This window comes from Coturnix japonica, chromosome 4, assembly GCF_001577835.2.
Source record: "Coturnix japonica isolate 7356 chromosome 4, Coturnix japonica 2.1, whole genome shotgun sequence".
In the NCBI taxonomy this organism is placed as follows: Eukaryota; Metazoa; Chordata; class Aves; order Galliformes; family Phasianidae; genus Coturnix; species Coturnix japonica.
The window spans coordinates 58021495-58047277 of record NC_029519.1 but is presented as its reverse complement, the minus strand read 5'-3'; the positions used below and the strand labels follow the sequence as shown (position 1 = coordinate 58047277).

At 35.6% G+C, this 25783-nt stretch overlaps 1 protein-coding gene across 2 annotated transcripts in view; it reads right to left on the bottom strand.

Annotated features, from left to right (window-relative positions):
- Nucleotides 1-18779, bottom strand: part of DLC1 (DLC1 Rho GTPase activating protein) — a 222320-nt gene extending 203541 nt beyond the window's left edge. The window contains exon 1 of one of the 2 annotated variants that reach the window (XM_015862301.2): nucleotides 18684-18779. The gene's annotated coding sequence lies outside the window, so the exon portion shown is untranslated. The remainder of the gene's footprint in view (nucleotides 1-18683) is intronic. The other variant, XM_032444090.1, reaches the window with a different exon arrangement.
- Between the last annotated feature and the right edge of the window lie 7004 nt (nucleotides 18780-25783).

Here is a 25783-nt window from a genome sequence, read left to right as displayed (position 1 = left end):
TCAGAGCTTCCCAGCTGCTAGTCCTAGAAATGGCAAAACTGTCAATGATAGAGACTGTTTTTACAGCTTTTATTTTTAAGACCATATGTTTAGCTTAAGCAAAACAAGGATAAGCACAATAGCAGCCTTTGAGTTTCAGTGATATTTGAGAAAAAATAATTATTCCTCAAAAGTTTGATCTCAAAGTACAAGAAACAGAATTAATAAAACATAACACAGTAAATAATAGCATTATCTCCAATTTGTTTCTCATTATGAAATTCATAAAATCACAGAATGGCTTAGGTTGGAAGAGACCCCAAGGATCATCAACTTTCAACCCTCTTGCCACAAACAGGGCCACCAACCTCCAGATCTGGTACCAGGACAGGTATCCCAGGGACCCATCCAACCTGGTCTTGAGCACTTTCAGGGACAGAGCATCCACAACCTCTCTGGTCAGACTCTTACAGCACCTCATCACTCTGTAAGAAACTTCCTCCTGACATCCAATCTAAACTGCTCCTCCTTGAGCTTAAAGCCATATCCTCCCCCCCCCCCCCCATTCAGTCTCATGAGTCAGTCTTGGACTTGCTCTGCCTTTACAGCAGGGGGGAAATTTACTCCCTGAGATCCCACTTAGAGGCCCAGGGATACAAATTTCAGAGAATCCTGGCTGCCAGTGAAGACTAAGGCAAAAAAAAAAAAAAAAAAAAACCAACAAAAAACAAACAAACTCATTTAGTACCTCAGCCGTCTCCATACCTGTTGTAGAGAGTTATCCTTTCTCGTGTACTAAAGGAGGTATGCTCTCTTTGGCCTGCCTCTTCTGGCCAACATACCTATAGAATCCCTTCTTGTTTTTAACATCTCTCACCAAGTTCACTTCCATCTTTACCTTGGCTTTCCTAATCCCCTCTCTGCAAGTCTGGATAGCATACCTTTTTTCTCCCCAGGTGACACACCCTTGTTTCCACAGCTGGTACAATCTCTTCCTTTCCCTCAGTCTGACCAGCAGGTCCTTGCCAAGCCATGCTGGTTTCCTGCTTCCCCTCCCCCTTTTTCTTATTTTTAAAGCATCAGCAACAGATAAATGGGAACAAATGGTGTTTTATTTGTATTTCATCATTTATAAGAGCAACTCCAATTTGTTTTTCTATATAAACATGAATGGTTAACTTACAAGAAACCTCCCACCTGACCTAAATAGGTAATTGCAGAATATGGTCTTTCAGACAGCAATTTATGCTTATAAAACTGTCCAGAACAAAATTACATTGGCACAAAATACAGCTCAGCACTGCTTGTAAAATCCTATTTTATATAGCCTATAATTAGCATCTATAGTAATTAGATTTCTCCAATGGACAAAGGAGCAAGGCAACTATAGAAAAGGAAAAGGCATCAATAAGCCAAAGTCGGTTAATAATAAGAAAAGAATACTGTATCCTGTGGCTTGGGAGAAGATGCCTGAGAAATGATAAAGAACTGCTGATAACTTGAAGGCAGATCAAAGACTTGCAACACACTGGGATAAAGATACACAGTACATGTCTTTAAAAAGAAGCAAAACACTGGTTAAATGGAAAGAAAGGGAAATATAGTATATTCTGTATTAAGACCTGAGGTTTTCAGCAGGAGCCATGCCCACATGAAACTAGTCAGAAGCCAGCCTGAAGTTTTAACTGATGACCTATTAAAGGTAAAGCAAAGAAGCTGTTTTCATTCTGCCTCCCATAGCAAGCCGGGGAGAAGAGTTAAAAAAAAAAAAAAAAAAAAAAAAAAATTTAGAATTTTAGATAACAGTTTTTGTCAACCAAGTAGCTAACGAATCATGTAAGATCCTCAGTTTGATAGGAGCCCAGTTCCTTACTGTAATGAAAAAATAGCTAAAATTCATCTAAAAATAAAACTAAAGCACCCAATATGGATAAGTTTGTATACAACTAACATAATTCTTTATGTGATTTATAAGGTAATTCAAGTCTTGCAAATGACATAAATATTGAATCAACATATGAATGAACTGTTCAGTTAACTCTAAGCTGTCTTGGACATCCTTTTTATATTCCCATGCTTCCTTACTGAACTTCAAGGAAGAAAGGAAGAAAATTATAATTCTGAAAAACTGAAGGGAAGAGATGTAAACAATCATGGCAAAGTCTGACACAGAGCTGTCTCACTACCAAAACAGTGTTCCTACTGGAGAACAACCAGGAAAAAAAAAAAAAGGGTCCATTCTAGCTTAACAATTGAAATATTGCAGCTTCTTGCTGAACACAATCTACGTTTAATGCTTTACATATTGCTTTGTCTTCAACTCCAGAGTTTATCATAAAACTCAAACATTTTAATTTTAAATGTTTTCTAAAATATAAAATTGTGTAATTGAAAGAAAACTGACAAATCAAATACTTCCATTTTTTTGAGAGGTAAGCATTCTAAATAACACATTCCTCACTCTTATGACTTTAAGCTATATTTCTCAGTAAGGGAGAAACAGAAAAACCTTCATACAAGTTATGTGATTTTCATCGCAGATAGAAACCGATGCAGTGATTTACAGGGGCTACTAAAATGCTTAAAAATCCAAACTTTGTCCTCTGTGTAGTAGATCTATTCAGTTAACAACACACATAAATGATTTCCCCTTCTACACCTGCATTCAGTTCAGAATTTTCAACTCACAAAGAGATGGAAGCAGGTGCATATCACATTGGATCTAAGACAGCTTGAATGTTGAGCTTCTGTGAAGGATGAAAAATTTTGGAACTTATTTGTTACAAGCACCGTGTCCGAATCCAAACAGTTTCTCACTTCATGAGCTTTTACTTGCACTGCAGTAGAATTTTCTGATTCCAGCAGAATTCAAAACTGAAATCAGCATGTATAAAGGCACTGGAAACTTCTGGAAGACCTGGAGGTTAATTTTGGCAGATATATAAACATTTAAATAAACTCCTAATATTTTGCTGTGACAAATAGCAATTCTGGGGTTCCCAAACTGATCTCTCTTTCTTCGTAGATTTCCAGGTACAACTGTTCACATTTTGGAAGATTAAGTATCTGCTTCTAAGAATTTAACTTTATTCATGAAGTACTTTGCAGCTTTGCTTCCTTTATTCAGTTCAGATAAACCCCTACCCTCTCCTGCCTATCATAAGTCAAAGCTGTTTGTTAAAACCTCCTGGAGGTACCCTATTCTTGCTGTCCAACTTGTACATTCATGCTGAGACCAGAATAGACGGAGATCTTTTTCCATCAGTGAATGACTTCTATAGCCTGACAAAGCAAGACGCTGGGTCAACATAATGGTCAAGCATAGCAAGGGAGCAGTAATGAAGCTCTTCAAATTCTCAGACTTAATTGGCAATAAAGGGGCAGAGATAGAAGCTTTTCTCTTTTACAGACACTGCAAGGATTAATGAAAAACTCTAGAGGATAGGTCATGGGGGGCAGTCACCTATCAGATGAACCTGCAGGTTATAACGTTATGTAGTCATTTATACCATTTTATACAGCAGATAAAGGTGGGGAAGGAGAAAAGACATATGTTGCAACAGTAACATATACCAGGCCTATTTCCCCTCACTATGACTTTTTACCTATCTAACACAGTCATGCTTTGAAATTATTGATTTATTCCAAGATCCAAACTGCATATTAGTACAATGTGCATATTGGTACAACGTGCCCTTACCCTAAAACTTGGGTGCTGTAATTTCCTAGCAGGTCTTACAGATATTCAGAAATTATGTAGAGTTACAGTGGATTACTCCCAATAATAAATGCAATGGAATTTTTTTAATTAAGTGAGGTGAAAACCTGTGCCTAGGCTTTCAGCTGTGAATCAGTGCCTAGTTTGGTACAGTACAGCTGTAATGCTGGTTCAGTTTTACTGAAGAAATTGCTGTGAAAGTGCAAGTAAGTAGGCATTCTATGAGAAAATGCATAAATTGGAGACAAGCCAAAAGACAAAAATATAAACTCAGAAGCATAACTGTTATGCTACTTAGCAGCTTAAGGACTGAAGAGGAACAATACTGACCTAAAAATGAATAAAACCCTACAGGAAATAAAGAATCAGCAGATGATCATCTCAAGAACACAGAATCAATCTGTTAAATAAGCAGAAAACAACACTTCCTTATTGTTGCCTGATAACAGCCTTGTTTGAAAATAATCACTAGGTTTCTTATCTGGGATGTGACCATCAGACTAACAAAATTACTTATAGTGTACTGCCTACTTAATATGTCAATGGAAAAAAGCATTACATTATATTCTTGATTTGCAAATATTCTTATTGCAGGGTCTCTAGTGGCTAGCAAAGGATGAGTGAGTGACATCAATCAAGCACTGGCAGTGAGGCTTATGAATTGTTATGGAAACCTTTTGACAAACTGGGATATGCACATAGCAGCAGATATGGTGATGTAACATTGAATATAAATGAAACTACAGAAAAGAATGAGGTACAATAACTGAATAATATATTATACACTTTAACCTATCACTGCATGGCTCACACTTGTGTCACATCTTAAAATATATTTTCACAACATTTTAATAAAGCCTTTGGTTATGAACATAGATTAAAGTGTAAGACATTAATACCATTTTTCAGAGTGAAATTAGTATTGAATTAGTATTCGATGGGTTTCTTGGAGAAGACAGGAAGGTTTGCTGGTGACTGTAGGATACATTGCTTGCACTAAACTAGCATTGTGTAAGAGAGTTTTGATGCATCACCACCAACCTAAATGACTACAAAAGGATTAGTATGCCATTTACTAATTTTGTCCTCTCTAATTGAACATCTGAGTTGTGGTGCATGGCTAGTGATGAGATTTTAACATTACGATGAAAAGTAGCTTCTCTCAGGCACACACAGCTGATTAAAAAAAAAACAACAAAAACCTACACATGCAACAATACACACACAAAAATCCACTCACCACCTCCACTAGGACATTTATTCCAAGACGAGCTGAATATTAAATACCCACCCTTTCACCATGCCAGTGTGGTTTTGTGGTTTAATATACTACATACAGTATGTGAAAGGTAAAATAGAGCTATGGCAAATATTTGCCTGTATGCTCACAAAAAGTTAAACATACCTAAATATAACTGCTTCAGTAAGTCTTTCCAAAGCCCATCACTGAAAAATACTGGATGATGAGCTCACTCACAAATTAACTTTATATACATTCCTCTTCCCCTGCTAAAAAATAATTTGGACTACAGAAATACAGAAAGCTCTTGTACAAGCAAAATGTGGGTATAGTCACCATGAGGCAGCTCATACATCTGTGAGTAACATCCGGGTCACTCTGTTTGTTGGACCCAAGACAATAAAAATGGTAGGTGAAGTCTAAAAAATTTTGTTGTGGATTTGTGGGTGGCCAGTCAGTATGATTAATATACATGCAATTCCTAGCTCATTCAAAGAGATACTAACTGGTCAGAGTCTGAAGTGGTCAGCACAGAAAAAAATGGAGAAAAAAAATATTTTAAGCTTGTTGCTGACCCACAATGTCAGAGGCGGACGCTGATGTTATAGCTATGGAGGTTGAACCTTCCTGCCAATTCTCTGCTGCTACAAGACAGTGCAGCAGAGGGGCAGGCTGGCAAAATGGTGTCTCACATGAAAGAGTGTATGAAGCAAAGCTATGTCTGAACAGAAAAAATCTCTCAGTAAATAACTTTAAGAATCGTCAGATTAAAACCAAGTTACTGTGTATGGAGCCAAATATCAGGTTCATAGCAACTATGAAACAGTGCGTGACCTCCACAGGTGCAGATTTTTACAAGCATGGCATGCAGGCTCCTATTATTCACTGGTAAAAATACATATGTAATGGTGGTGACTGTTGAAATGTAGTGTTTTGTAGCTGAGAATTTGCTCTTATCAAATAGTATTGTTCTACTTCTTTATTTGCTGTAGTTTCCATGTAAATAAGTACAAGGCATTACTTTCAGAGCAACCTACATATTTTAGCATACTGTCTAAAAACTGTTAATAAGTTAAAGGGAATTGAGAGGGAAAAAAGAGCACTGGACATATAAAGAGAAAATAAGAGCTAAACATTTATCTTTGCTACATAACAACTGTATCAATAACATCGTCTATAAACACCAGCTACAAAAAGCTAAGAAAGCATATCATAAAGGATTATTGCACATTGATTTAGTTACTGAAAATCAATTTATTATTAAGGATGAGAAACTCGAGAAATTTGAAAGCCAGGAATAGAAAGGTAGACATTTATCATAAACATAAAACAGAAAAATCGAAGCTGCATCCTGAACCTAGATGGTCCATCACGACATGCCATAGTTAATACTACTGTAATGAAGCAATTTGCATTTGAAGGTGAGTTAACTTGAGATCAGCAAAAAGCTCAAACTGATTCTTTACTTGTATTTTACCACCACTAGAACACAAAATCACATGTGAAAAGCATTCTAATATTTTAAACAAACAAGAAGGTTTAAATATCTATATGCCACCCAGGTTACACTAATTTCAGGTATGACACAGTATTAATATCTATTAGTAAGTCTATTCAGCAAAGGAATTCCATTGCATGTGAAGTCAGCAGGCACTTATGTTTGTACCTACTGCTTCTGTCTTCCAGTAGCTCTTTACATTCCTTTGAAGTGGATTAATCTGTGTACCAACATAGTCTCTGCTGTTTGGGAAACATAATATTTGGATGTCACGTGTTTTTTCACATGTTTGTTTACAGTCAAGGAAAAAAATAAAGCAATTATTGTACCTCTAAAAGCAAGTATTAATGCTTCAGATTACTCTGCAAACGTACTTTGTATACTTAAGTGCAGATAAATTTCCACACAGTCTAAGAACAGCCAGATTCAGTAAGCTCCTGAAATGAAGCAGAACCACCAGAATAGTTTGAGAGAACTGTGAAAAGAATGGGTCACAACTAGGTTATAATTTTTTTGTCAAATCAAAAGCAATGATTTAAAGAAGGATGAGATTCTAGCCTTAAAAATGTTCACACAATCCACCCACATTAAGATTTTGCAGTGAGACACACCACAGGTTGAGGTTTGAGATATTACCAATTTAGGCAAAGGAAGAAAAGACAAAGACAACTTCTGCTGACTCTGAAGAAGAAAAATTGACTATGTGCCAATACTTGTTTTCTGTGCAAGAAGCTGTACCATACAGTCCAAAGTGGACTTGATTACCCCATTTCCTGGATGTGTCAGCTGGTAGCTATTTATCTTTTGCTTTAATAAATTTTACTGTAAGTAGGTGGCAGCCTCTGCTAAGGGAATGCCTCTTATTTACTTTTCCAGTTTATACTTTGGAAACAGCCACATCAGATTCCACAAGATAAAAATAGTAACCAGATTCTAGAATTTATATAGAAATGTGCTCTTCCTGTGCACACCAAGTTCTCTGCCTGAAACAAAACAGTCAGCTTTATAAAGCTCTCTAATCTTGTCACTTCTGCAGCAACTCACTACTCCTTTCCCACTTCCTCAAAATGACTAATTTCATACTAATAATTTATTAATGCATTTCATATCCTACCCATCCATTTGTCCTTATTCTGAAGCATATATGTTTTGTCTTGTCTTTGTTGTACCTACTCAGACTGAGGAACACAAAATATACTTTTCAGAGAACAAACCAATTTTATGAAGTAAGTTTGTAGACTAATGTTTGACAATATACTAAAAGCATAACAGAATATATTTAAACAATATATTGTCTGCATGTTATAATTTCAGCATTTCAGCTATAATATTCTCCCCACTGAGTATAGCAACTGCATCACATTATACCTCCAATAAAACACTGCTTAAAAAAGCTGTCTACAACAGATCTGATTGTACTAAATTCCAACCATCCGAACTAAGATGGTACATGTATTGCTCTCAGATGTCACCAATATAACTTTGTAATTGTTATAATGCATATAAACTTACGCACATAAACATAAAAAGCACAAAGAGTATGTTATAGAATACGTATTTTTTTAATTGCTTCAAAAATAGACTGTGATGCTGTCCTGAACACATAAACGATCCATTAGTAGAACCCACTGTCCACTTCAAAACTCTTGAAGACTTCTGTTAAAGCTGAACTACTTAGTGAAATAGTTCAGTTTCTTTTAACCTGAGTTTGCCAGTAAAAGTACAAAATCCATTCCCTATTTTCTTTTCCCAGGACAAAATCCTTGCCAATGAAAAGTTAGGCAATGTAGGCAAACTGGGACATATAGCCTACAAAGACAGCCAGACTATGCACAGAATTTACTGGATCAGAGATCGAAAGCACATGGAAAGCAACATAACGCCTTTAGTCTCTCTCACAGGTAGGAAATAAATGGCTGTGTGAAATCTTCAGGCTGAGGAGAAAATTATTAGACCAAGGATAATTCATGGTGATTATTTTATCACCTTACATCAGATCAGCACCAAGGTAGCTCTCTCTGCCTTAGCTTTCATCTTTATTTGGCAATGTAGAGCATCCTTACATAAAGCAGATGTTAAGAGAATTACTTTATCAAGGAACAGCCATCCATCATATCTACTATTGCTTCTCACATGGAAAGCATAGAACTCCCTGATAATTTCAAATTAGGAGACTCCATAGCTTCTGTCAGACCTCCTGCCCAAAAATGTTACCCCTCAACATACCAGCTACTTATATTTTTCAAGTGAGACCAAAAATAAAATAAAAAAAACCTCCTGGTGTGAATCTGGCTGAGAGTTGTTTTTTCTTCATAGCCATCTTTCTGTTGGTGCATTCTGGTTTTGTGACTAAAACTGAGTTAACAACACATTGTTTTGTTGTTGTTGTTTTTTTTTGTTGTTGCTGAGCAGTGCTTGCACAGCACTGCGGTTCTCTCTTTTTCCCACTCTGACTACTTGAAACTGATTTAGCTGAAGGTGCGCAAACACTTGGAAGGGGATACAGGTGGGACATCTGCCCTGGCCAAAGAGATATTCCATGCTATATGACATGCTCAGGAATAAAGACTTAGGGAAAGAAGAAAAAAGGGTGGACTTTTGTGGTTACGGCTTCCCCCCCCCCAAGTAACTCATACTTGTGCTGAGGCTCTGCTTTGTAGGAAGTGGCTGAACATCTGCCTACAGATGGGAATTAATAAGTGAATTCCCTATTTTGCTTTGCTTGTGCTTTCAGCCTTGCTTATTTATTTATTTATTTATTTTATCTCAGCTCACAAGTTTTCTCATTTTTGTCCTTCCAGTTATCTCCCCATGCTGCTGGGGAGCAAAATAGACCACTCCTATACTTCTGTGTTCCACACCCTCTATTGAGTGGCTTTTAACAGAGCAGAGGTAGACAGCAGAAATTATTTCCATGTTTTTTGGAGGGGTTTAAATTTAAGTTCAGAAGATACATTCATATATTTTAAGAAAGGTTTTGCTTGAATTCTTAGCTTGGTCATACAAATAAAGTGCTAATGGAGTAAGCAAAGCCTTCTTTATTTTGTTGTCCAACAAATGCTAATGCTGAAGTGACTTCAGTCAACCTCATCTCCTCAACTAGAATTTGTGCAGGCACAGTCAGAACTGCAGCATGCCAAATGTTCCATAGAATTATACTCTCCATGCATAGCAAGAAAGCACAGCAAAATACATGCAAAATATTGTTTTGAGTGCTTTGCTTTCTCCTGTGTTTTTTCCTCTAGGTTATTATACCAATCACCTGGAGCATAAATCTGTCATCTTCTCCATCTGTTCTTTCTTCTAAAGCAGCTCCCCATTGCCCTTGACTGTTTTTCTTGTATACAATTCTTTATCAAACCTAATTGGAAACAGCATTGAAACCAATACTCATCATTGTCCCAGGCATGCTGCTTAACCCTTCTGTATCCAGAACAGTGCTGAACACTGCATCAGATGGTGCAAAGGATTTTCCCCTCAAATGTTGAGCCAAATACCTTTTCATCATTGAGACGACAGTTATTTTTAAGCATACCATGATGAAAATAAAGTTAGAACTGCAAAGTTTCCAGGCTGCCAGCTATGAGCAGAGACAGAAACATGCTGTCATGTAAGATCTTGCAGAGATGAGAAGAGATAGAGCAGAATTTGGTCTCTTATACCACAGTATAATATTTACCATTATGACAAATGTAGCTGCTGAGAGAATGGTAGAAATACCTCTTCTCCCAGGCAACAAACAGGACCCAAGGAAATGGCCACAAGCTGTACCAGAAGAGGTTTAGATTAGACATAAGAATGAACTTTTTCTCTCATAGAGTGGTCAGGCACTGGAATGGCTGTCCAGGGAGGTGGTGGAGTCACCGTTCCTGGCAGGGTTCAAGAAGTGTCTGGATGAGGAGCTATGAGCTATGGTTTAGTGGCTTGTGGTAGCAATGGTAATGGGAGGATGGTTGGACTAGATGATCTTGTCGGTCCTTTCCAACCTTGTGATTCTATGACCTTGGAAATAGATATCTACATATTCAGCAAGTAGGGTTTCTAACAACAGAGGCTGATTCCAGTCCAGGCACAGCATCTCTCTTTTGTTTCTAACATTGTTAAGAATCTCAGTGTCACAGGGAAAAAATAAAGCATGCTTTAGAACAAATAAAAAGAACATAGTAAGAGAATATATTTTACACAAAATCTGGAGTTTATGCTTGGAAATCATGACTGATTCACCGGGTGCACTGCAGAGCACGAAGGAGGCATGAAGTCTTTCATTTCCAGGCATTACTAGTTTGTTTTCATTTGTGCTCTGTGATAATACATCTAAATCTTTTAAAACTTTGGATTTTGAACAGCTAAAGCACTAAACACTGCATTTAACGAAGTTTCACACACCTTTCAAGCAGATGATTTACTATAGGAACAGAATAAAGTGAGTTTCTGCACAGAACACAATCTTCATAAATGAAATAACAGAAACTGTTTAATTTCTTGATTATTTTAATGGTCTGACAGTATATTATCATAATGTTTTACTTCATTTGTTAGTGTATTTAATCAGCAGGTACAAAGAAATTCAACCTAATTTTATAATTAAAAAAGAAAAAACAACAAAAAACAGATGATTTAGGGCTACATAACACATTATCAATCCACAAAATAGTAAATAAGAATTGCTAAAGAAAGCAAGCTGTTCTCTTACATAGAAATCAGTCAGTAAAATTTAAATTCACTTTCATACAAATATGAAGTGCCCTAAAAATGACTCATAGAAACCAACTAGCTTTTTAAAGTCAACATTAGATGTATTTTTAAACCACAACTGTGGATAAGTCTATGACAATATCCTCCAGCAATTTATAATTTCCCTCAACTCATGCATTACATCAGCTTTAAGATATTCCTATAGGAGTTTAAAGCTCAACTAATAACCAGAAAAAGTTATTCACTTTCTCCAAATCATGCATTTCTGCTAGAATCCCAAATGCCAGATATTCTGAATGGCAAAAATATTCTGTCTCATATATTTGCTTTGAGTTAAGAACAGAACACAAATATGCAACTTCTTAGTTTATTGTTTGAACTGTTAAGCTGTTCCTAGGAATAGTAAGATTTTGCCTTCACCAGTTATACCTAAACCTAACTGTGATAGCTCCCCTTGAACAAATTTCTCAAACACCTTAAAAAACAGATATTTAATTATTTAACACCAGATCCTGGGTTCTGCTGACATACCCACAAGGTTACATCTTTTGGTCTCTGCTTATATCATAAAATAGAATTATTTGGGTTGGAAGGGACTCTTAAGATCATCTAGTTGCAGTCCACCCGCTACAGGTAGGGACACCTCCCTCTATACCAGGTCGCTTAAAGCCCCATCCAGCCTGGCCTTGAATGCTTCCAGGGAGGGGGCATTCACAGCCTCACTGGCAAACACGTACCAGCGTCTCACTATCCTCACGGGAAATAATTTCTTCCTAATATCTAGTCTACATCTATCCTCTTCCAGTTGGAAACCATTTCTCCTTGTTCTGTTGCTACAGGCCCTTCTAAAAAGTCACTCCACAGCTCCCTTTGTAGGCCCCCTTCAGGTAGTGAAAGGCTACTATAACATCTCCTCAGAGCCTTCTCTTCTCAAGGCTGAAGAGACCCAGTTTTTTCAGCTCATCTTCATAGGGGAGGTGGTCTAGCACTCTCTTTGGTATACTTGAAAATTTATTTCTACAACTCCAGTTAAAATTTAAGGAAACATAAAAAGTATGCAAGCAGCATGACATTAGTATATGTATACTCAGTTGCCTTATTTTTAATAGTGGTTTTTTTTCACATTTCTTCTTCAGTGTGTGGGTTGTTTAGGTTAAAAGCACTTTTGGACAATATTTTTGTCAGTTTCCTTGTTAGAACTTGTTATATCACTTTCTAAACTTGATAAATAATGCATAGCAAAGCAAGCTTATGGTGAGTGAATATTAATGGCAGGGATTAGAGCACAGAAACTAATCTACAGTCAAAGAACACTAAAGCACAGAGTACTAAGTGACATAAGTAGGCTAATTGGATGCTTTTTACAGGAACTGCTTTTCTGCAAACTTGAGATTTACCTGACAGAGATTTACTTGATGACTCTTGGCATGGGAAAGAAAAAAAATCTGTCCCTTTTTTTGTCAGATCTGTGTCTTGACATCAAGGGGAATAGACAAAGATCTACCCAGTACCTTACTGGCATATTATTTTCCTTCTTCATTTATTGCAGCAATCAAAATAATTCTCACTACTGTTTTACTCTTCTCAAAATCCATTTCCTACTATTGAAATGCACAACTCAGCTAAAAGTTATCTTCTTATTCCATCATACAAAAGAATAACTACAGAAGTTCCTCCCAGCTCTTTTTCAGTGGCTGAAGATGCTAGGTGCTCTTCAGTCTTGGAACAATTTAGATATCAAAAATTCCAAACTCAAAGGCTGGAATCTGCTTTTGACTTGAGGAATTATTAATATATGAATATTTCTTAATAAAATTGATAGTCATATCATTCAGCCGGAGATACTATAGAAGTACAGAACAGTACTAGTTACTAGTCTACTACACAGATTGCAGTCTCAGGATTCATAGGTGAGACAGGCACTTACAGGGTCAGAGCACTTGAAGTTCATGCTTAGGTAAGAGAAAGAAAATGGAAGTAGTGAGAGCAGACAGTCTACCAAAAATATTTCTTAGGTTATGGTCAGAAATGCCTATGTAAGACTGGAAATTTAGCTGCCTGCCCAAACTATCAGCCACTCAGCCTGATCAAAGTCCTGAACCAAACCGTGTCAGCAGAAAACCTTTGAAGGAACATCTGAGTACTAAAATGTCAATGTAAGAAAGTGCCAGCAGTAATCCTATACTTTGCTACAGATCTCTCAAACTAAAATCCAGCAACCGTGTTGGATAAAACTCATAAATTACATGGCTTAAAAATGCAAAATATATAAATTATTTATAAGTTATAACACAATATTTTAAAAGCACAAACTCCTATTCTTATACATAGCTATGTCTTTTGTAGAAGTCGAGGTTAGTGCTCTATAGTCAATGCCTATTACAGAGAGAATGGAAATTGTATCTTTACATTGATACTTTTGGAGGGTTTTCTTTTAAAAATACAACCTAAAACAGGAGACTGAGGTTGAGGTACAGCGCCACCTGAATTTTTGAACAAAGCTAGCAGATGTGTTCATTTACTGAAAACTTCTCATGGTTCCTTTGCTTACACCTAGGTATCTACTGCTCTTCTCAATGAAAAAAAGGAATCTGAAACTCTCCAGGAGATAAATATTCCTCCTGGGGCAGTGGTCTTTATAGACAGGCTGAGTGTCTGAGATAAATCTCCTTCACTGGTATTAAATTCAGGCACAAACTCACAATATCAGAGAGCTTGCTCAGATATACATATATTTGTGTGACTTCTGCTGATTTCAGTTGAACTCCCAGTTGAAACAATGTTAGCTCAGATAAAGCTGGGGTACTCTCAGTAGCTTTAAGGGATAACTAGGGAAGTCTAGATAGAATTAACAGCCTAAAAATATTATCCAGAATGATTCTGATATACTCAGTGTTAAAACTATTAGAATACTTTTCCAGAAGGAAGGCATAAGTAAATTAAAAACAAAGGTGAAACAGCAAATACATAAAATACATTATTACATACATAATGAATAGCTAGCTTAATGCAGGAGCATGCATCAATACAGACTGTGATACATTATTTAACTACCCTTTCAAAAGATCATCTTAATAAGGTTTCACCTAAGTAGAATGGCATTTCAGAGGTATCTTCACATTTCAAAAGACTACAGAATAATTCCTCCTTTATACAAACATATACCAATATTATCATATATGTATGTAGCTCTGAAAGTATTGTCTCCTATTTATTTCCATGAAAACTACAGATACAAAGAGCACAATAACACTGCTGGAAATAGATTTGATAGTTTGATAGAGCAAATTCTTAGCTACAAAACACTTTTCCAACAGAATCACCATCACGAGCTATGCATTTTTGCCAGCCATGAACAAAAGCCTGCATGCCATACTTGTAAAAATCTGCACCAGCAGAGGTGATCCACTGTTGCTGTTGCCACTGCTAAAACACACCACCCACTGCCTTACTATGTTGACATCCACTGGCTGGTCTCCAAAACCATTCAGCAAACATCAATGAATGTCAATGAGTGCCATTTATTCCACATGGTGGAATTCAATTCCACACCTTTTCTTCTGCAATTTCATGTCACATGCCATCTTGTCAGACTGCCCCATTGCTGCCATCTGTCACATGGCAGTAAAAAGAAGGGAATACTGTCGTGATGCTCTACTGCCATACCACCAACTTCCACCTCTGACAAAAGGTGCCAGCATAATAAAATATGAGACATTACATGTTAGTGAATCAGTTTTCCACGGAAGTATATATTGATATCTGAATCCCAGAATGGCTAGGACTGGAAATGACCTTAAAGACCATCAAGTTCCTAACCTCCTACCAGCGGCAGAATTGTTAGTCAATAGATCAGGCTGCCCAGGGTCCCATTCAACCTGGCCTTGAATGCCTTAAAAAAGATATCTGAAGTTCATAGCTTTACAATTTGCTAAGCTAATATGTGCACTGTGAAAACAAACTAGAAATCTCCTTACATTTGTGTGTTTTTATAGCATACAACTGATTCTAAGCCTGCAAGGGCAAGTCAATTTATACATCTGTATTACCTACAAGGATTAATCAAACATGGGATGTAAGTACCTTTTTCGCTTGCAGATGATTATTAAGAAAATCAAATTTTAAATCTTGTTGCAAATCACATTTTCCTGGTCAATTAGTTTTCAGTGAAAATAAATCCATAGGTAATAGAAGATTTAGCCATTCCCTCTCAGGGTAAGAAAAGATTTTCTTTGGTTGTAGTTGTTAGACTCTAAGCAATATGTTGAGCCTCAATCCTTCTATAGGAGAAAATTTGGTGAAATCCCTTTTGTGTTGTTGTTTTTCTCCCCACTGCTACTTCCTGCCCATTTATGGTTCTACATGCAATAGTAAATTACATAAGAATATTTTATTGCAAATTTTCACGTTCAAAAAAAAAGGAGGATTCTTCAAATTATGCTTTAACTACATGTTATGCTACTATCCCTTGCTCTTCTTTGTTACAACCCATATTATAGCATTATGAGACATTTTCTATTTGAGAAATTTCTTTGCATTTCAAAGGTAGAATCTTTTTTAAACATAAAAGACAGTCAGGCATGAGAAATCAAACAAATAAAAAAAAAGAAAAAAAAAAACACTACACGCTGAAATGGCAACAATAGAGTAAATGCAGCTTGTGCAGATTTACTTGACGTTAGCTACCAGTTGGCTAGAGACTTCCAGACCAAATTATTGTGTTTTCAGGTTATACCACTTGTAATATATGCAATTGCATTATATTCTACCTAAAGATAAATCAAGTGAAGGATGACAATAATGCGGCAAACAATAAATTGGAACAAGATGATGTTCCAATTGTTTCTTACATATATAAATACACACACACACACATACATATATATACACACACATACATACACACATATATAAGAACTTAATACCATGATAATCCTAATTTAATTTCCTTACAACAGTTGAGACCTGGGAAAAGCTTGTACAGCAATATCAGAAATATAAAGGGCAATTCAGAACATTCAGGAAAACAAACTGATTTTTTTTCTGGTAGTCTGAAATAAACACATTTTGCCAGGCTAAATATCAGTCTCAGAGTTCTCTCATTCACTGAGCTGCCTTTGTCAGTGTCAGGAAGTTAAAAGCCTTATTAGCCATCAGCTAACAATTTTGGTAACAATAGGTAGAAATGCATTAAGAAGATACTATCGATATAATTCACAAAGACTGCCTGCCCTCAGGACACAGTTACATTCAAATATCAATAAAATCTGTATTCCTGTAATTTCCCTATCACCTCTGCTTTTCATCAAATGAGACTAGCGATATGTTCTTTACTGCCAAGCATGGAAAGAGTGAAATGATTTCTCTCTCCCCATACACAGTGTCTGCAATCTGCATAACTCTCACGAAGTTACAGAACTCTTGCTATACAGCAAGACTACTTTTTGGCTGGGGCAAAGGATAGGGGAGTATGTGGAAGAACACGTAGGAAATGAGGTTTTAACTGCAAAAAATAAGTATTAATATGTCAGATAACTTCATATGCAGATGCAAAAGACTCTTCCTTTGGCTTCTGTTTTTTCTCCTCTTCTGTTCCCTGCTCCAAAAATGCCCTTCTTGTTCAAATCGTGCAAGGCACTGCACTTGTGTATAGTCTGTTTTGTTCCACAGGGAAGAGTGAAAAAAAGTAAGAAAACAAAGCAAACAATCTGGAGACTTCTCACAACATTTGGATATGGATGACATTCAAGTATGGAAAGTAAAGAATGGGTCATTGTTCATTGTCATCTTTCCAGGGAAGCAATTTTCATTGCTCTACATTGTCATGAGATAAATATTAACGCTTTTTTCCCCCAAGAAATGGGAACAGAAAACCTGTTCAATTCACAGCAAAATGTGCTATAGGGCCTGTGGAGGAGAAGCTCTTTGAAAAATAAAACATTTTTTGCAATGGACAAAGCACGTGGGATAAAGTCTGCTAAAGCTATCAGACAGCCGTATAAGTGTTGAATATATCAAAAACTATATAACTAAGAAACCAAATGAACCACTTGTTTAATATACTAAGAGATAGCCCAGTTAGTGTCAAATACCATAAGAGAATATGGTACATACGACTGTGAGATTCAGTGCCTCTAAAACTAAGTAGCTCAAACACAACAGGACCCTGATCATTCACTAATTTGTGAATGAACAGGGTTAGCAGCTGAAAATACTCCTAATCACTGCCCTCAGAAAAAGAGCAGTTGGAGAAGCACAGGAAAGGCAGTTGTCCTTCCAAACTTTTTGGTGACAAGGAACACTTAAACATTAATGATTGCTATGACAATTTACACGTATAAGTCAATTTTATTATTATGACTCAGACATTTCATTACATAGACTTCTCTGTGTATCTGTTAATGAAGTAATTTATGCTGTAGCTGATTATGTACATAAAACAACCAGTCTAACAAAGATAAATTATTATATTTCCTTTCACAAGCAGTACCCAAAGCAGGGAATACATTTAATAGACTTGAGATTTCCTAGCACTCTCTAATTTGGGTTTCAGAATTTTTCAGTAGGGGAACATTTTAAGAGCAGGTTAAAATGATTTTTTATTCACTTACAGTTACAAGTAGGTGCTCTATACATCACACTGACAACGTAAACCTCCAAAGTATAAAAGTCAAAGACCCTTGCCCTACCTAAAAGCAAACTGATAGATAAAACCGAGGAATTTCAATTAAGAATGAATGTGCAATTACTTTAAGGAAGAATAAAACCAAGCTATCCATTAGGAATATACAAGCAGCTGTTTAAAAAAAAAAAAAAAAAAAAGGCTGTGTGATCATTCAATTAGCTCTCAACCTTGAAGGCCACAGATCATTTCATTTGTCACCACATCGATTAGGCAGCTCTACATTTTGAGGGCTGCTTGCCATTAGGTCATTAAATCCAGATAATTTATTTTCTTAGATTTGCATGAATACATCCTACATTAGCTAATTAAGAAAGTCAGAAAATTTGTATCAAGCCCTTTTTATGTGTATAACAAATTACTATTCTGAAAACGCAGACATATTATATGTATTTCTTCAAGGTAAATTACAAGCAAGGACTTACTTAAAACTGAAAATTGTCATATCCATTCTGTTAACTATGAAACTACAAGATAAAAATAAATACTGAAGAAATAAATAGAAATACTATTTATTTAAAAATATTTAATTTAGAAATAGTAAACATCTTAAGTAAGAATCTTAAGTATTCTCTCAAAATCATAAAAATCAACATATGAAGTACAAGAGCCATTTCTAGAATTTTTACATGCTTTTGAACCCTCCTTTTTCCAATGATAAAACAACATCCACATTTATCAGGAGCTTGAATTGAAAATATACTAACTCTAACAAGTAAAGGCAGTTATACAGTTTTTAAAACACTTTTTTTTTTTTTTTCATAGAAGCTGAACTGATACTGTAGTATCTGAAGTAATTTTATTTAAAGAAAAATTACTTAGAAATGCTTTCTTGTTTTGTTTCAAGGTGTATCAAAGATCATTCTCCTACCTTAGTTAAAGATGCCTGCTTCTGACTGGAGCAGTTTTACTTGCATGCTTGTAAACTCTTGAGCAGTAATCCTGTTATGTGTCTACAGCAGTTTCATAGGGGTGGGACTTCTATCTAATAATGAATTCACCAGGGAATCTTCCTGTTCAAAGAACACTGCTGCAGAAAAGGCACTCTACATTTACCGTCACAAGGTTTTAGATGATTAGGTTGACACAGGGAGTAAGTACACTTACATATATTTAGTGATGTGGAATAAAATATTTTCTATATGGTAACATTTGGACAAAAAGACTGAAAATTGCATTATGCTTTACAGGAGAATTTTAAATGTGTGTGTGTATACAGAGATTAAAGAAAATAAATATGAGAAAATCACTTATCTAGTGTGGGTGTAGCATACCGACATGACTGGTAAGGTTAGTAATTTTAAACATTTAATCTGAGAAGCAGAAACTCAAAATCATATTTTAAAATGTGTATTAATACATTCAAAATTGTACTTTAAAGTACCGATTCATACTTTAAAAGTTATATTTTATTGTATCATCATAAATGATGAGCTGCCTAAAAAGCAGATGCACATCCACACACTGGCAACCACTAATTTCCCCTGTCCAGTGGCAGCACAGATCTAATGAAGGAGCCCTGTAATATGTTAACTAACTCAATAACATCAAAACTAGCTTCCTACAAGCTCTGTGAATGTGAGTGGTGATACTTTTGGCCACTATTAAGATGTACGAGCAAAAAAATACTGGAGAAGACTTACATGGTTATCGAAAGAGACATTTCTGACAAGGCTACAGCACCGAGCATGAAAAAGGCTGAGAAAGTGTTCCGCTGTTCAATCAACCACATTAGTGAAGCTAAATCATCCAGCGTTTTTCTCATCTTGTTTGTAAATTATGAAAAGCAAAATAAAGCACATCTAGACCTAAAGTTAACAAAACCAAGTTAAAAATAGAACTTGAAGGATTTTAAGATACCCAAATTTAAAATAATCGAGATCCTCAATTTTTGCTAATGTCTAAATCAGGAAAACCTCTAAAGGAATCTACATAATATAAATAGAACTAAGATTCCTATCTGCCTCTAGAATTGCATGTTTAGTTATTCGCAGATGTCCATTTGAAGACAGGGTTGAGAATGTTTGTAGCTAGCTCTTTCAAAATGTGAAATTGGGCCAAGTAAACAGATGGTTCATTCCCTAAAATACTTAAAAAGCACCACCCTACCTTTCTGCTTCTGCTTGATGCCTCTGATACATTGACGCCTCAATACAGGTACTGAGAGTCACACCTTTCTCTGAATTGCTCTGATTCAGCATTGATTCAGTGTAAGGAAGACAAATCAACTCCCCTGCCTTTGATTTCATTTCCCAACTGTATTCAAGTGCCCTTGTTGATGCAAGTCACAAAGTGGTCTATGTGCTTACTACACCTTCTTTTGAAACTTTTTCAATAAGGACAGAACACCAGAATTTGAGGTACTTAAAAGACAAACCAAAAGAATAAACAGCATACTAGAATATTCAAACGTGAACATAACCTGAAGAGCAGGTAACGACCTTTACCTGTAGTAGAATGTTAGGATTTTATTTCAAGAGAAGTAGAAAGAATGTACAGTTCCTTAAAGGGCAGAAGCAATAGCAGAGGGATGAGAACATAATAAGCTAGTCAAAAGCCAGAACAGAAAAAAAGGAATAATCTGTTCTCATCATTAGACTACACAACAGTTTATAATTTTACTTTTACTTTAAAACAGCCCAAAAACTACAAGCTGTTTACCTAAATTAAACTTGTTCTTTTCACAATTATACATAGAAATTTTAAGACTACTACCCATAGCTCTGAGAACAAAATCTTCACGTCAGTACTTTAATTCTGCTCTATTTCTATAAAGTAATTGCACCCCAGTAGATCTAAGAACTTAATTATTCTGACTTCACAAATTGATTTTACTTAAGACCTTCTTTTATTGATTTACTATGCAGTTGAAATACTATTTCACCTTCTGGCTTGTGCATCGCTTGTATTAAATTACTAACCATTTTTCATCTACTTTACACAGGTATTGTTTTTTAGGGAAAAAATTGCATGCAGCTCCCCTGTTGCTGTTGGATAGCCAGTCTTTCAGTAACACCCTTGATCTTTGATAGCTAGCAAGTAAGGGATACAAGTCTCCTTGTATAGATGTCCTTTAATCACATTAAGTCGTAGCACTTTGTAAATTGAATGTATTCTTTGATAGAGAAAATTAAATTTTATAGAATATTTTTCTGTGAATGTTGGTTGGATTTACAGGTATTGTGTTGCTGAAACATAACCCATGTTGAACAATATCTGTAACAGCATGAAAAAAATGAATGCTTCAGTTAATGACAAAAAAAATACTGAACTTATTGGCAAGTACATTTCATCAACAAGCTGTAAACAGAGACAAACTCTGTCAAACAAATTTAATCAGAATCACTATTCTTTAGCATTTAACTATTCTCTTCCCCTTTCAGTCAGAAGAGGAGCTGACTAAGCATCTATATAAGAACATACAAATTGTTTGACAGTTTTCTTTAGTTTCCGAGCTGAAATACACCAGACAGCATGGAAGGCTTGAATCCTACATGGAACTGCCACAAACATTATTTCAATAGAATGTCGATGGCATATTGTCTGTCACTCTGTTTTAGTGGTGTATAGGTTGTGAAGGGTTGGCACTCCTGCCTCTCTAGGGAAGAAAGCACTGGTGTTCTTAAGGAGCCCACTTCAGATTTTTGTATTTTTTTTTTGTATGAAGGGCCTTAAAAAAGAAGCATGGAGGGTCTGCCCAACCACCTTGTATTTATAATTTAAGAGTTTACAGAATCACACATAAGAGACTTTTTCTGAGAAAGTTTATTCAATAAATATTATTCTGTTCCATAGTATAAGTATCTTTAACAATATGCATATTTTAATTGAAGAAAGATATTTTAATTTCAGCAAGTTAAAGATTTGAAGGGAAGAAAATGAAAAACTGCAGGACAGAGGTACTCACTACAACTGCAATTGAATACATCAAAGACAGAATAAAAATATTATGCAGGGAAACAGTGAACAGTATCACTGTGCATTCTTATTCCTTGAAGGGTTCAGAGTCTTTGTAATCTCCTCAGAATTAAAAATAAACTCTAGAGATGTATTCTGACAACATTTGAGTTTAAGTAATAGAAAGCTGCAGTGAGAAAAGCTGTTGCAGAGAAGGCTGGCAAAGTCTTCAGTACTTTACAGATGACTTTCACAAAAGACTGTACATAATTATTAGTTAGCCTAAGATTCTAGTCAGCCTAGAACACTTCAAGTTTAGGATTTACTTTCTACAGTTTTCTTCTGGAGATAAATCAATACACTAGTATATTACTTCAAACAATCTACATCGATCACTTCTACTCTACACACAGTTTTAAGCCCCAGAATTTGAAGAGTTTATGGCAATACAATTCTTAATGCATTCCTGTTGCTATGATCATTTTGTTTATAGCTTGCAGATGAAGTCTCTCATTCATATTTTTGAGAATATTCTGTGATTTTTCACTGACTAAATAGTAACTTTTAACCTTCTTGCCCTACATGCGTGGGCAGCGCTTCCTCTCTGTGCACCATGTATAGTACTTGAACGGCAGCATCAGCTTTTGCCAGCATCAAAAGCATTATACTGTCATTCTATCTGTACTGCAAGCAAAATTAATAATTGTGCCCATTCATACTCTTCTGAAGGCTAGGCACTGATATGGAAGGCACTGAATACACTTTACTGAAATTTCTTTGTATAAATGAGGAGAATCTAATGTGTCAGATAATTCAGAACAACATTCCCTATGTCTAATTAACAGGTGTAATATGGTTCAGTAGTCAGGAAAATGAAGAGGACAGATTTTCTGCAAGTGTGAATTTCCACTTTCCATTCTTACCAAAAGGAAAGCATCTTATTACTAGTGTGAAATCAAAGAGAAAACACCACTAAGTATCATAGTGCAAAAATCTAATAGATAAAGTGTTGAAAATAATGCAGTAGATAAAAATATTGGAAAATATGATATTTGCTGGTTCAGTTGCATACGTTATTTTTTTGCATTGTTTTCTTAAAGAAACACCAAAAAATTACATAATCCCCCCCTTTATTTTCACCCACTTGTCACAAAAATCAACGCTTGGGGCACAGGTGAACAGAATAAATTTCTCATGGATTAAACTTAACCCCTAAGTGGCTGCTGTGGTAAAAGTGAGAGCAGATTACATTTTTGCTCTCTCACTTCAAAGACACTGGAAAGCATTCCTCACACTAGACAGTGCTATTTATTGCATTTCTCATGGATAACATGATTATAAATACTTTCAATTTGATATTCATAAACTGATATTAAAATACTGTAACATTTCCTGAATTTCCTGTTTCCCATGACTTCCATCTGTAATCTTTTTAGTGACCTTCAAGACAGAGATTTTGTTTGTTTTTCTCATGGTTTCTGTGAAAATGAATGTAGCCTAGAGTAGACTTAAGACCAACATTTAGAAACCATTTTGTTCTTCCATTTCTCACCCCCATTTTTTCCCCATGCTTATGAAAAAGACAACAAAAATAATTCACAAATATTTGTATGAACTTTGTCTTGTTTAGAAGTCAAGCTTTTACAAGTATTTGGAGAAATTCATAATAAAAAGAGTAATTACAATGGCCTAGATTACCCGTTTTTAGCTGTCTTCATCTATTAAATTGAAAGATATGACTTGGCTGGAAACACGAGTGCATTTCTCATGTGGAGAAGAGGATAAAGGATATTTCACATGGTTATTCAAAGAACGGGGAGATCCTCCTGAATATAGCCATACAAAGTTGACATAGAACACCAAAATCACTGAACATTAGTTAAATAATGCATGTAAACTAATTGGCAACGTAATACTTTCCTGGTGTTTTTTGTTTTCTTCTATGTAACAGTAACATGTCATCAGAAATATATATATATGTATAAAGAAATATTTTGAAAAACCTAAATCACGCTTCTACCAGATATTTCAGACATGACAAAGCTCTAACTGATGATGCCTATTTGATATACAAGATGCCAACTTGATCTCAAAGGAAACACAAAAATTAGACTGAAAAACAGTAGGGAAATGTAGAATAAGCTTATATATTCAATGATGCAGTATCTGAAGGGTAAAGTTAAAGGGACTGAAAGAAGCCTGATCTATTTACCTACAGCAAGAGAAGGCCAGGATAACTTCTTCACAGTCAAGTATACTTCAGAAGTACTCTGCAAGTACTCTGAATGGATTGCAGATTTTGCTTTTCATAAAATAAATAAAAATATCAACCACTCTGGTGGAGGTGGGGGAGAGGGGGACAACTATTGTGTCCCATAGCCTCAAGCATTAGAAGTTAATAATTCAATCCCTTTAAACTCAAAAAGGATAGTCAGCCTGTGCTCCACCTGAGGCTCTCATTTGCCACATAGGTGGGCTCTACTACCTGCAGACTCCCTCTTCTTGCCTTGAGGAGAATGCAACATGTCAGAAGCCAGGATCAGCAGTAAAGGCAAGAGTACCACAGAAGTATTTCAACATTTCTTCCCCTTGTAAATATCTTAGGTTAAAAGAAAAAAAGAAAAAAAGAAAAAAAGAAAAAAAGAAAAAAAGAAAAAAAGAAAAAAAGAAAAAAAGAAAAAAAGAAAAAAAGAAAAAAAGAAAAAAGAAAAAAAGAAAAAAAGAAAAATAGAAAAAAAGAAAAATAGAAAAAAAGAAAAATAGAAAAATAGAAAAATAGAAAAAAAGAAAAAAAGAAAAAAAGAAAAAAGAAAACTACAGAAGTATTTTAAAATGAGATTTTATGCTTGTTTTCAAAAGCTGCTGCCCTTTCTACAATTTCCCTTGAGTTAGACCTTCCCTTTACAACCTGCTCTTTTAAGCAGGAACATCTTGGACTTCTTAAACAATAAGGTTATTTGCATAGAACAAATCTCCCAGGCAGTGTCTCTGAGATATGTACTGTGTCAAATAAACCAACAGACATATATAAGAACTACTTCAGAAAGACTTTTTATGCTGAGTGGTTCTCTCAAAGAGAAAGAATGCTCAGGTTTTCAGAAACAGCAACCATTATGAAGTTTAACAATTGACAATTGCTTCTACACAACATTCCTTATCTTGACACCCTACTAAGAACCATCTTACTGGTTCCTGATGTCAGACTAGAAAAATTCCACCCCGTTTATATATACCAGGATCAGAGAAGTCTCCATAACATGTAGGATTCACTTCTACTTTAAAGTGGATGTGGGAGAACAAAAATTCCATTAGACACTTAGAGGTGAGATTTAGTAAACAATATGATTTTAGCTGACATTGGTAGGTCACTTCCAGTGGTTTCACTGGTAAAAATGTAATAAAGCTTCCATTGCTTGTCACAGAGAGAGGACTGAAGAATTACTGATTTTGTTTGGCAACTGACAATATTAATAAATTTAATTAGTATTTTTAATCAAACATGCGTCACCAAGACTTTCCTTGTAAGGCACTAAGAGCAACATAGGGATAGTATTGGTATAACTACTTTGAAATAAACAAACATGCAACAGGTAGAGCTTGTAATTTACCCTTTACAAGAAGAAAATAAAAATCTAGGACCCAACTTAGTCCTTACGTAGATAATAAAACTGGAGATAATGTCATAAGAGATATTCATGCTACACACATTCACCAGTCAAGACAGAAGTGTTAATGGGTTTTCACCACACTGTCGTTCATAGTTAAAAGAAACAAACATTCCAGAAAGAAATAAACTCAATAACTAGAGAGAAAAATATATTGCTATGGCAGAGACGCATGGCAAGCAACCACTTCTATCTTTAACTTCTGGGGAGAGATAAAATGGAGGAAGAGGCCAGAAACTTCATACATATTTGTCCAATCACAAATATTATTTTTAAAAAATCTAAAAAACTAAAATATCAACTTGGTATTCCTGAGAGAGGGAAGGGGAGAAGAGGACGCAAGGAAGTTATACCCACAGAAACAGAAGTTTCATCATGAAATCTTGCATCTCAAATAACAAGAATATAC